Genomic DNA, 10,763 nt, shown 5'->3' on the forward strand with positions numbered 1-10,763 from the left:
AATATATATATAGTGATATATATGAGCGTAGAAATGAGTGTTTGTTTGTGAATAAAAAAGATATAAAGATTCAAGAATATCATCAAAAGTATAGAAGATTATTGGCTTAATCCTTGCACCCTTTAAAGGTGCAAGTGCTAGTAAATAATACTACAGTCAAGTCTAAAGAATACATTTGCTAGTAATCTAATTCTTTTGGAAAATATCACTTATACCATAATCTAGCCTTAACATAGTTGTATTGTTATTTTGACAACTTCTCAAGATATCTGATACACATATATTAAATAATACTAATTTCAAGTCTAAACAATACTTTTTCTAGTAATCTAATTCTTTTGGAAAATATCAAGTTGATAGCATAATCTGGCATTAACACAGTTGTAATGTTATTTTGACAACTTCTCAAGATATCTAATACACATATAATAAATAATACTAATTTCAAGTCTACAGAATACATTTTCTAGTAATCTAATTCTTTTGGAAAATGTCATTGATACCATAATCTAGCCTTAACACAACTATAATGCTATTTTGACAACGTCTCAAGATATATGATAACTACGATACTTAGAAGATGAGAGAGCGCAGATATACACAAAAGATCTATTATACATCCATAAAACTCAAGAATAAAACAATACTTTTACGTGTACTAAGAATAACATATAGGAGAAATCCATCCAATGTTGCATTATGGATTTTAACACAACCACTATTGAGCGATAACAAAACACACGTGTGTCTTTATGGTGATATACATTTGAAAATAATTGACACTTTAAGCCATAATTACCTTACGACATAGAAGACCTAAAGCATGTCACAATATTATACCAAAAAGTAATTAGATCCACCAAGTCTTGGGCCTAATTGGACATATCATGCAACGATATCGCCAAACGTTGCAAAATTATACTTTTGTGGATGCTCTTCATTTATGAGCTCTTTAGGAGCCTCAATTTCTTCCTTCCCTTGAAAGGTATAAAAGAAAGCCATGGACAATCGATCCTCCTTTTGTTTCAACCCTCCATACACCACACGATGTTCCACACTACAGTATGTACAATTACTCCACATCTATCATAGAAGAAATTAAACTTCAATTGATAAGTGAGGATAATATATATTTTGCAAATAAAGTTTACCATAATAAGAACATTTATACTTCCCCAATATTTGAAAACAAAAATGTTCTTTGAAAAAGACTCATACAAGGCACTTCATTACAAGAAAAATGAAAATTTTAATAAGAGTAGAAATTTCTCTACAAATACAAAGAAATGAGTCATTTCATGCTAATTTAAGGCAATATATTGCACATTAAAAATAAAGTTATAAGTATGATCAATTTTTTTTTCTAGCAGCATAAAGTATGGAGTGACTTGATAAGTTTTAAGTATGATCAATTTTTTTCCTAGAATCATAAAGTATGGAGTGACTTGATATAAACAGGATAAAAAATGTTATTTGAAAGAGGCTATATAATGCAACTCATTATTTGAAATTTAAAGTTTAATATAATTATAATTTTGTCTAGAGACATGAAGCAAGGATTGACTCACTAATAACAGCCTATGAAAGCTACACATGATTAGAAACAAATAATAACCATTTGAACTAAAATAGATTTTTGCTCACTTTTACTTGTAAACAATTGCCAAGGTTAACAATAAATGATCCCTTCAAAGGTTTAACATCAATCCAACTTTCTTCTTTTATTCGGATTTGAAGGCCGCCAACTTCATCCTACCACAAAATTGTAAGAAATCCAAGATTTGTATGATTTATAGTGGTCCTGTGAGAGTTTTGGGGCTCTTCTTCAGTCTTCCTACCAAGATAGAAGTTCATACGAAGATATCCTTCTATAAAACTTATAAAAAGGTCTGAGTTGTGGTGCTTGGACATATCCAACCCCAAGCTAAGCATAATGAGTTGTGTGATCCTCTGAGCAAGTATCAACATATTGGAATTATATGCACGAGTTATCTCTTTGCATAGTATACCATCAATTATCAATAATGGTTCATGAAGAAATAATAAAAATTACAACGATAAAAATAATTGTAATAATAAGCTTATTTCATTGTAATAACAAGTTCATTTTTCAACTTTTTGAACTCTCTAACCTAGGAACACCTAGGAAAACTGGTGATCTGCACCACCTAAAATAATATTTTCTTTTTTGTTTCATTTTTGGTTTGTCTTTGTTTGTTTAGCATCTCTTGGATCAACTTGCAGAAGCTCAACTAACACTATAGGGGGTGAAAGGGAGAGCCTAGAATACATAGTTGTCTCCTTCAAACAAATTGAATTGACAAGTAAAAAGACCAAATTCCAAAATCATTGTCAGCTTACTTCCAACATGTACAAATATGCATTGAATCATAAAGGAGAAGCAATAAGAATACAATGTAGTAGCTTGTAGAAATGAAAGGCTTTAGAAACCTTAGGTCAAATGGAACTAATACGTGTTCTTCATGTTAATCAATTAGGTAAAACCCAAGAAAAATGCTGCAGAAATTAGAAGGGCAGCTATAGCAAAAAAAAAAAAAAAAAACCACTGCTGATGGCAAGAAAAGAAGAAGAAAAGGCATCGATGGGGCAGCTACACAAAAACCAATAAAGTATGAGGTAAGGAGAGGAATCAATCAAGGAAGAGATTATTTTATAAAATAAATTATCTTTTTAGCTTTCCCCACAAGGCATGTAGAACATAATGAAGGGGTACGACAATATAAAAGAGGAAGAGGAAGCAGTGCAGGTGTGAAATTAGACAGCTTAAACGTCACAAAATAAGTTTCATTTCTAGGCTAAAAGTATTAAAAAATTTAAGTTGACTTATTGTTTTCAAGCTTAATTTCTTCTTTAGTGTGTGATGTTTAAGGGTGGCCATAGGAAACATTGGATTAGATAGTATTGAAAGGTGATAAATGAAAGTGCATATACCTAAAATGGGGGTTTCCATGAGGCCATAGCTTGGTGGAAATCTGATCAATTGAATTGGGAAGAACACTTTTTCCTGGGAAATGCATGCTCTCAGGCATTGAATCTTTTCCATCTGGTCCTAAAGTGGGTGGGTAATAACCAGTAACAGGTATGGAATACACTGCATTTCTTTTCACCTCCTTTGGCAAAGCAAACATATCTTTGGAAGCACACTCCATTTTCTCAATAAGATCTTTGTCCACTCCATGATTTACTACATGGAAGAAACCAAATTCCTCACAAGCCTCTCTTAGCTTTTTCAACTCATCACTTCCTTCTAGATCAAAGATATTTTCTTTATCTGCAAAGAGAGATAGATCAATGATTGGAAGATTGCCATGATCACTGTTTTATGATCTAAATACTCCAATTTTCATAGGGAATGATGAATTTGCATGTTTAGCAGCATGATAGATGTGTTGTCATATAGCAAAAACAATAATTCATGTTTGTCTGTCTTCTCAATTATTTAATGTTCTTTTACTCTTTACTTAATTGTCAACTTATATATTGTTTATTAATTTCATATTAGGGTTGACAACTGAGCCAATTTTTTCAGTGGGGGTGGTATAAGTGCTTATTTTTTTGCTTGTAGTTTTAATAATGTTTTATTCTTATTAAGACTATTTGTGAGATGTGATATTTTGATATAAAATGGGCTTTAATATTGAATTTTGAGAGAATTGAATCTTATGGGTAGATGACCTGCATATGACTAATTCAAAATGAATAAGTGAACATGGAAGGTTGTTGCTAAATAATGCAATGATTGAATGAAATTTGACATCGGATTCACGTGGTGTTAGAATAAAGGAAATTGGTGAGATATATTAATACTAATAATCTAAATGTGCTTTGATTTCTAACTTTTATGTGTGCTTTAAGAAGTGGGAGAAATTTAGATTGATGAAATCTGCTTTAATATTATAAAGTTTAAATATTTTTAGTTCTTACCTACAACAATAGGAATACCTATTCATTTGGTTGAGATGCAACTAATTTGCTTAAAGATTTGATGAGTCAACCAGCCAATTAGAGCAATTTATTAAATTTAATTAGACATAAATATTCTAATGCTCATGGGGCCTTGACCTTGTCTATACTACTGCATTTCTATACATATTTGATGGGGCTTAAATTTCTCTACAATTTTTTTTGGGCCAATGCATTTTGGGACATTATTTTTTTGTAGTCAGTGTATTCCTTTATCAAAGATTCTTTGTGCCTTGTCACTGCTTCCACATTTTGTAGAATTTGCATAGTGCAAAGAGAGTATTGACATCTTTACCTTAAGTTTGCTTCCTATGTATTTATTACTAGCACTTGCACTAGATGGAGGTGCAAGGAGTACACCGATAGGTGTTTGATTTGAAAGAATAATTAAAGCTTTACATAATAAAACTAAAAGTGTATGTAAACAAACATGTACAATTGTAGAAAGTAGTCTTCTACATAGTAGTATCAAATGATGTTCATATTTTTTGAGATCCTAAAAAAGAAAAAACATTCAAATGCATGGGAAGACATTAAAAAAATGTAGTATTCATATCTATAAATCTCTTTATTTTCTCCAAACATCTAGAAGGTGAAATGTTATAATTCATAAACAATGGTAATTTTGATGAATTGAAGAAAGGAAATAATTTAAAGTGGAGTACTTAAAAAGTGGGTGTAAAATTTGTTAACACACCCACAACTATTGCATTTAATTTAAAAACTAGTGCAAGCAAAAACCTAGGTCATTATGTATTGAGAAAAATAAAGAAGCTCATTTAGGGATTATCCAAAATTAGATTTGTAGGTGTATAAAGGTTGCATGGAGAAATTACTTGTGGAGTTGTTTGTAATGAGAGAGAGTGAAAGCTCCACAACAAAAAAATAATGGTTAACAAATGTTGTATAAGTCTAGTGGTTGTATCGGCCATTGATAGGTCGATCTTTTGGTGCAATGACAACTCTAGCTTATAACAAGTGGTATCAAAGCTTAGTCACAGGTTCAAATCTCCTTATGTAATGTTGAGGGGTAGGGATTGGCAAAAGTTACTTTTAGATTCTAATGTGGCTTAGTTGCCTCTTATATTTTATAAGAAGATGCTTGTATCAGACATTGACAGGGCGATCTTTTGGTTAAATGACAACCCTATCTTGTAACAACATGTGGTGACAAAATGCCCTAATTACAATGACTTGTAGCAACTAACTACACTATTTGTCTTTTTATTTTATTTTATAAGTTTTTAAATTTGGCTTAGTTATAGTCCATTTAGTATAGATTGAAACAAGCTTGAAAAATGTTCCTATGATCCATAAGTCTGCACATTGAAATTGTAGAAGCCTTTTTTGAAAAGTGTATGTGAATCAAGATTAAATGTTTACAAATGACTAATTGTTAAATTACAAAATATTGGGTATAAATAATGATGCATAAAGGAACCAATAAATGCAAAATAATGAAAGAGCAAGACAAGTCATATATGAGTGTTGAATGGTTCTCTCATATCTCTATGGAATCAACAACTTTGTTCCCAAGCTTAGCAAATTTCACTATACCAGACTTATATTTCAATTGTATCATCAATTTAATGAGTATTATCTTTCTTTGACTTTTTGAGTGAACTCTTTCAATTGCCAAAGGTCATAAATGAAATAAACGAAGAAATGTATTAGGTTGGAGTAGAACAATTTCATAGTCTATCAAAGGTTCATGATCATGTGATCAAAAGGCCAAATATGGATACTTGATTTTTACCCTTTGAGATTCAACATTGAAAACTTAGGCTACAAATGGAAACCATTTATATTTATCATTGTCGAAGTTAAATTTTAATCAATAATTTATTTTTTTAAATATTATTCTTACGTTTTATATGCTTTAGATTTCCCACTCTACAAAATTTTTCACAAATTATTTAATTTCAAAAGCTAAAATTTTAATAATAAATTTACATATTATATCAATATTAAATAAAATAAAAAATTAATATTAGTGTAAATACAACTTAAAATGTTTATAGTTAATATATTTAGATAATCAATTCATAAAAATCATTTAAAAATCCACTTTAGAAATTTTAGTACCAATTCCTAAATTACCTAAAAAATCTACCCTAACATAACCACATAATAATAATGCTAATAATTAACATTCCTAAAACATAATAAAATTATTATTTGCAATTGATTCCATTTTAGTGTTTGACCATATCACAAAAGAATTTAACTTGAAAATGTCTCGTATAACTCTGATTCATATTTTTTTCACCTTCTTAAATGAAAAACATATCCAATGAGAAGTTGAGGACACATCAAATGGAAATATTTATTATTAGCAATCGCACCTTAGTGTGCATTGGATATACCACATAAATACGGAGTGACTTATTTTAGTAGTTTGATCACCTTGGACTTTCTTCACATTTCAAGTAATCTATCATAGATAGATGACCCTAAACTTCATCAACATGAAGTAAAACATGTTTTTTTACATAAAACCTCATAGTGCTAAATCATTCCTTAAATTTCCAACCAGGTGACATCAATGGAACAAAATGATGTAAATACAAACCATTATCCATGTCTTTGTACAATAACACATTACAAACAAGGTCAGTTACATATCATCTTAATTAAATAAAAATAACATTTCTCAGGAGGTTCCTATTTTCTCTAGCATTTTCATGAGGTTCCTATTTTATCCAGATATGAATGAAACATGGACAGTTAGATAACCCAACTTTGTGCTAGGATGATATTATTTCTTCAAATCTAGATTTTGTGCCATCAAGACCCATAAAAGTAGGATCACCATCATCTCTTGGGGTTAGATGATTTGGTCAATCAAATTTGACTCCACTAAGTGGAAGGAAATTCTACATGCATGTGCATAAGTACCTAAAAAAACCCATGTTTTGCTTCTTGATGGGCATTTGGGATACATTTGTAGCTTTTTATACTACAAAGACAACCATTATTCTTAATATGTCACCTCTAATCCTTTAGATGTGGATAGATGAAAATTGACACAACTGAATATAAGTTTTTCAGAGTGTCAAATGTAATCCCAAGTTTTAATTCTTAGTGACCTATATTCAACCTTTTATAGCACTATTTAACCGACGACTAATTAATAGATCAAATGAATTATAATTAAGCTATTTGTCATGTGTTTCTCAAAATACATATTTTCTATAGTAAGTCAAATTATAATATTCTAATCAAGATTATATCTCCAGTACATCCAATTTATAGGATTATATAGAGTATGGTGAGTGGACACTACAGTTAGTGTTCTCACTGAATATGATGAGTACAATTTAGTGGAGATTTGAATAATATTTGTATACATGAGTAGTGGGCAATCGATGGTGAGTGGAAAAGTTAGGATTCAAAATGTTGAAGCTTTTTGTGATTAAATATATCCAATTTTAAAATTTGTCCTTATTTCAAGTTTAATATAAATAATTCTACAAGAGATTTATTGATTGGGAAAATGTAAGAATTATTAGGTTGAGATGTATTTCATAATGGTAGTCAAAGTGTGAAATAAAAAAACAAATTAAAATGCAGTTGATAAAAAAAATCATATAAAGTTAATATATTTATTTTTTGAAGATTTTTTGTTAAAAGAGCTTCACATAGTATATAAAATAATTATTAATATGATTATTATTTTATTAATTATATTTAATTAAATCCTTTCAAATTGGTGTATTAATTTTTAAACAATTTTAATTGATATAAAATTAAAAAACAATGATAAACACATCAATAACATATTGATTATGTTCAATGCATAGATTGTTAAGAAATGAATGTTTGATAGTTATTTTTGAATTAAATAGTTTTTTTGCTTTGTTGTAGCTGTTTGTTTAGATTCTACAATATTGTTAGATATAATTTAATTTTATATAAATATTATTCAATCAAAATATTTTTCGAAGTGATAGAATAAATGTGAATAAATTTATTTTTTGTGTTTAAAAAAAAAAAATTACTTGAGGAGGTGCAAACTACGGAAATGTACTCCAGAGCATCAAAACAATGGGTGACGTGATAATTTTATAATTTTAATAATTGAATTGTAATCTATAATATAAATTTTTGTACCTCATATTTAAATTTTAAAATAATAAATTGTCATATCCTACAGTGTTTTGATGCTTGTATAGACATTTAACCTCGTGGAACAAGGGGATTTTATTCTTCATCTCTATGATGTTGACATAAGTAACATAAGGCTATTGTAATGAGGATAAATTATAATGAGAAGAGACTCTAAAGCTCTTGTGTTTTGATTTAAATGCCATCTAGTTAAATTTTGTTAGTTCTTACAATGAAAAACATTAGAGTTTGAGTTGCATTATTAACTTCTTTTGAGATTTTTTACATCGAGCCATTCCAAGTGCGATTATTGATATCAAATCAGATACTATTAACACTTGATGTTTTAAATCAAATACTATTGACAGTTGATGTTTTAAAAAGGAGATACCTTATCTGGTTTATAAAGATTTACAAACAATTATGACATTAGAGTTTGAGTTGCATTATAAAATTTGTCAATTCTTACAATGTTCTATATATTAACCATTTTTAGAACAGTAGCACAATTATGAGAAAGCAAAATTTTAACATAATTTGATTGATAAAAGTAAAAAGATAGATTAACAAATAATCATGACAATGAGACTTCTACTCATGTTCCACAAAATATAAGTACCATATATTTATAGTTATATAAATGGAAGATGAACAAAGCATATAACATGGCTAGAATTATAGCTTATGTCAAACCAACAAATTTCACTTATTGTGCCACCATCAGCTTTACAAAGTAGTGAATATGAACTTCATAATAATGCCACAAACTAGGGATTCAAGCTTGATCTTTGTGATAAATTTATGGCTGCATCGACAGTGGCCTTCATTGTGCTCCCTCCTTCCATCATAGTAACCAGGATTGGCTAAGCATATAACCACAACCATAACTAGACTAGCTACCCAAAGATTATCTTCAAAAATATCTCTAGTGATCTGCCCTTTTAGAGTTGTTGACAAGATGCTACAAGGAAGATTCCACATGGGAGGCATAAAAGAGCCGCACAACCTCTTCAACTCTGAGGGTCCTCCCCAATAATAAATTGTCATATCCTACAGTGTTTTAATGGCTGTATAGACATTTAACCTTGTGGAATAGGGGAATTTTATTCTTCATCTATATGATGTTGACATAAGTAACATAAGGCTATTGTAATGAGGATAAATTATAATGAGAAGAGACTCTAAAGCCCTTGTGTTTTGATTTAAATGCCATCTAGTTAAATTTTGTTAGTTCTTATAATGAAAAACATTAGAGTTTGAGTTGCATTATTAACTTCTTTTGAGATTTTTTTACCTCGAGCCATTCCAAGTGGGACTATTGATATCAAATCAGATACTATTGACACTTGATGTTTTAAATCAAATACTATTGACAGTTGATGTTTTAAAAAGGAGATACCTTATCTGGTTTATAAAGATTTACAAACAATTATGGCATTAGAGTTTGAGTTGCATTATCAAATTTGTCAATTCTTACAATGTTCTATATATTAACCATTTTTAGAACAATAGCACAATTATAAGAAAGAAAAATTTTAACATAATTTGATTGATAAAAGTAAAAAGACAGATTAACGAATAATCATGACAATGAGACTTTTGCTCATATTCCACAAAATATAAGTACCATATATTTATAGTTATATAAATAGAAGCTGAACAAAGCATATAACATGGCCAGAATTAAAGCTTATGTCAAACCAACAAATTTCACTTATTGTGCCACCATCAGCTTTGCAAAGTAGTGAATATGACCTTCATAATAATGCCACAAACTAGGGCGTCAAGCTTGATCTCTGTGATAAATTTATGGCTGCATCGACAGTGGCCTTCATTGTGCTCACTCCTTCCATCATAGTAACCAGGATTGGCTAAGCATATAACCACAACCGTAACTAGACTAGCTACCCAAAGATTATCTTTAAAAATATCTCCAGTGATTTTCCCTTTCAAAGTTGCTGACAAGATGCTACAAGGAAGATTCCACATGGGAGGCATAAAAGAGCCACACAAACTCTTCAACTCTGAGGGTCCTCCCCAACTCAGGGGGTTGAAAATTGGAGGATTGGAATTGAACATTGCATGCCAACCCATGAGATGAAAAAATTGAGATCACAATCTGGTTCTTGTTGTAGAACTTAGCTAAGAAATGAATTATGATAGACCCTTTTTGCAGTTGAGGGCCATTGGCTTCGTAGCACCTTCAAAATCTCCCACCATTGTAACACCTTAATATTAGTGTAAAATTTCCAAATAAAATACAATATTTATAAATAACTTCAATTATTCTCAATGCAACTGAGGAAATCATATATTATGGGAGTAATTATTAAAATTACATCAATGATGAACACTTGACTACTTTTATAAAGGAAATATTTGGACGACTTAAACATCACACACTAAGGCTAAATTCCTAGGCTAAAAGTGTTGAATAGTTAAAGTTGACTTATTTTTCCAAGCTTAATTTCCTCCTTAGTGTGTGAAGTTTAAGGGTGGTAGGAAATATTACCTGAACATATTCCAAAGACATCCCTAAATTTTCTAAGGGCTATGATATGACACTCTAGGAAGAGATCTATGTTTAGTTTCCATTAGAATTGTATTACAGAAATCAGGGAAAGCAATCTTTGATTTTGGACTAGTACATATTTGAAACACAAATCTTGTTT

At 29.9% G+C, this 10,763-nt stretch overlaps 1 pseudogene; it reads right to left on the reverse strand.

Annotated features, from left to right (window-relative positions):
- Positions 1 to 834: 834 nt before the first annotated feature.
- LOC149562631 (C4-beta,C20-epoxidase-like) lies at positions 835 to 10,611 on the reverse strand (annotated as a pseudogene).
- Between the last annotated feature and the right edge of the window lie 152 nt (positions 10,612 to 10,763).

Source organism: Cupressus sempervirens, chromosome 4 (assembly GCF_028749045.1).
Source record: "Cupressus sempervirens isolate cs-2001-9-10 chromosome 4, ASM2874904v1, whole genome shotgun sequence".
In the NCBI taxonomy this organism is placed as follows: Eukaryota; Viridiplantae; Streptophyta; class Pinopsida; order Cupressales; family Cupressaceae; genus Cupressus; species Cupressus sempervirens.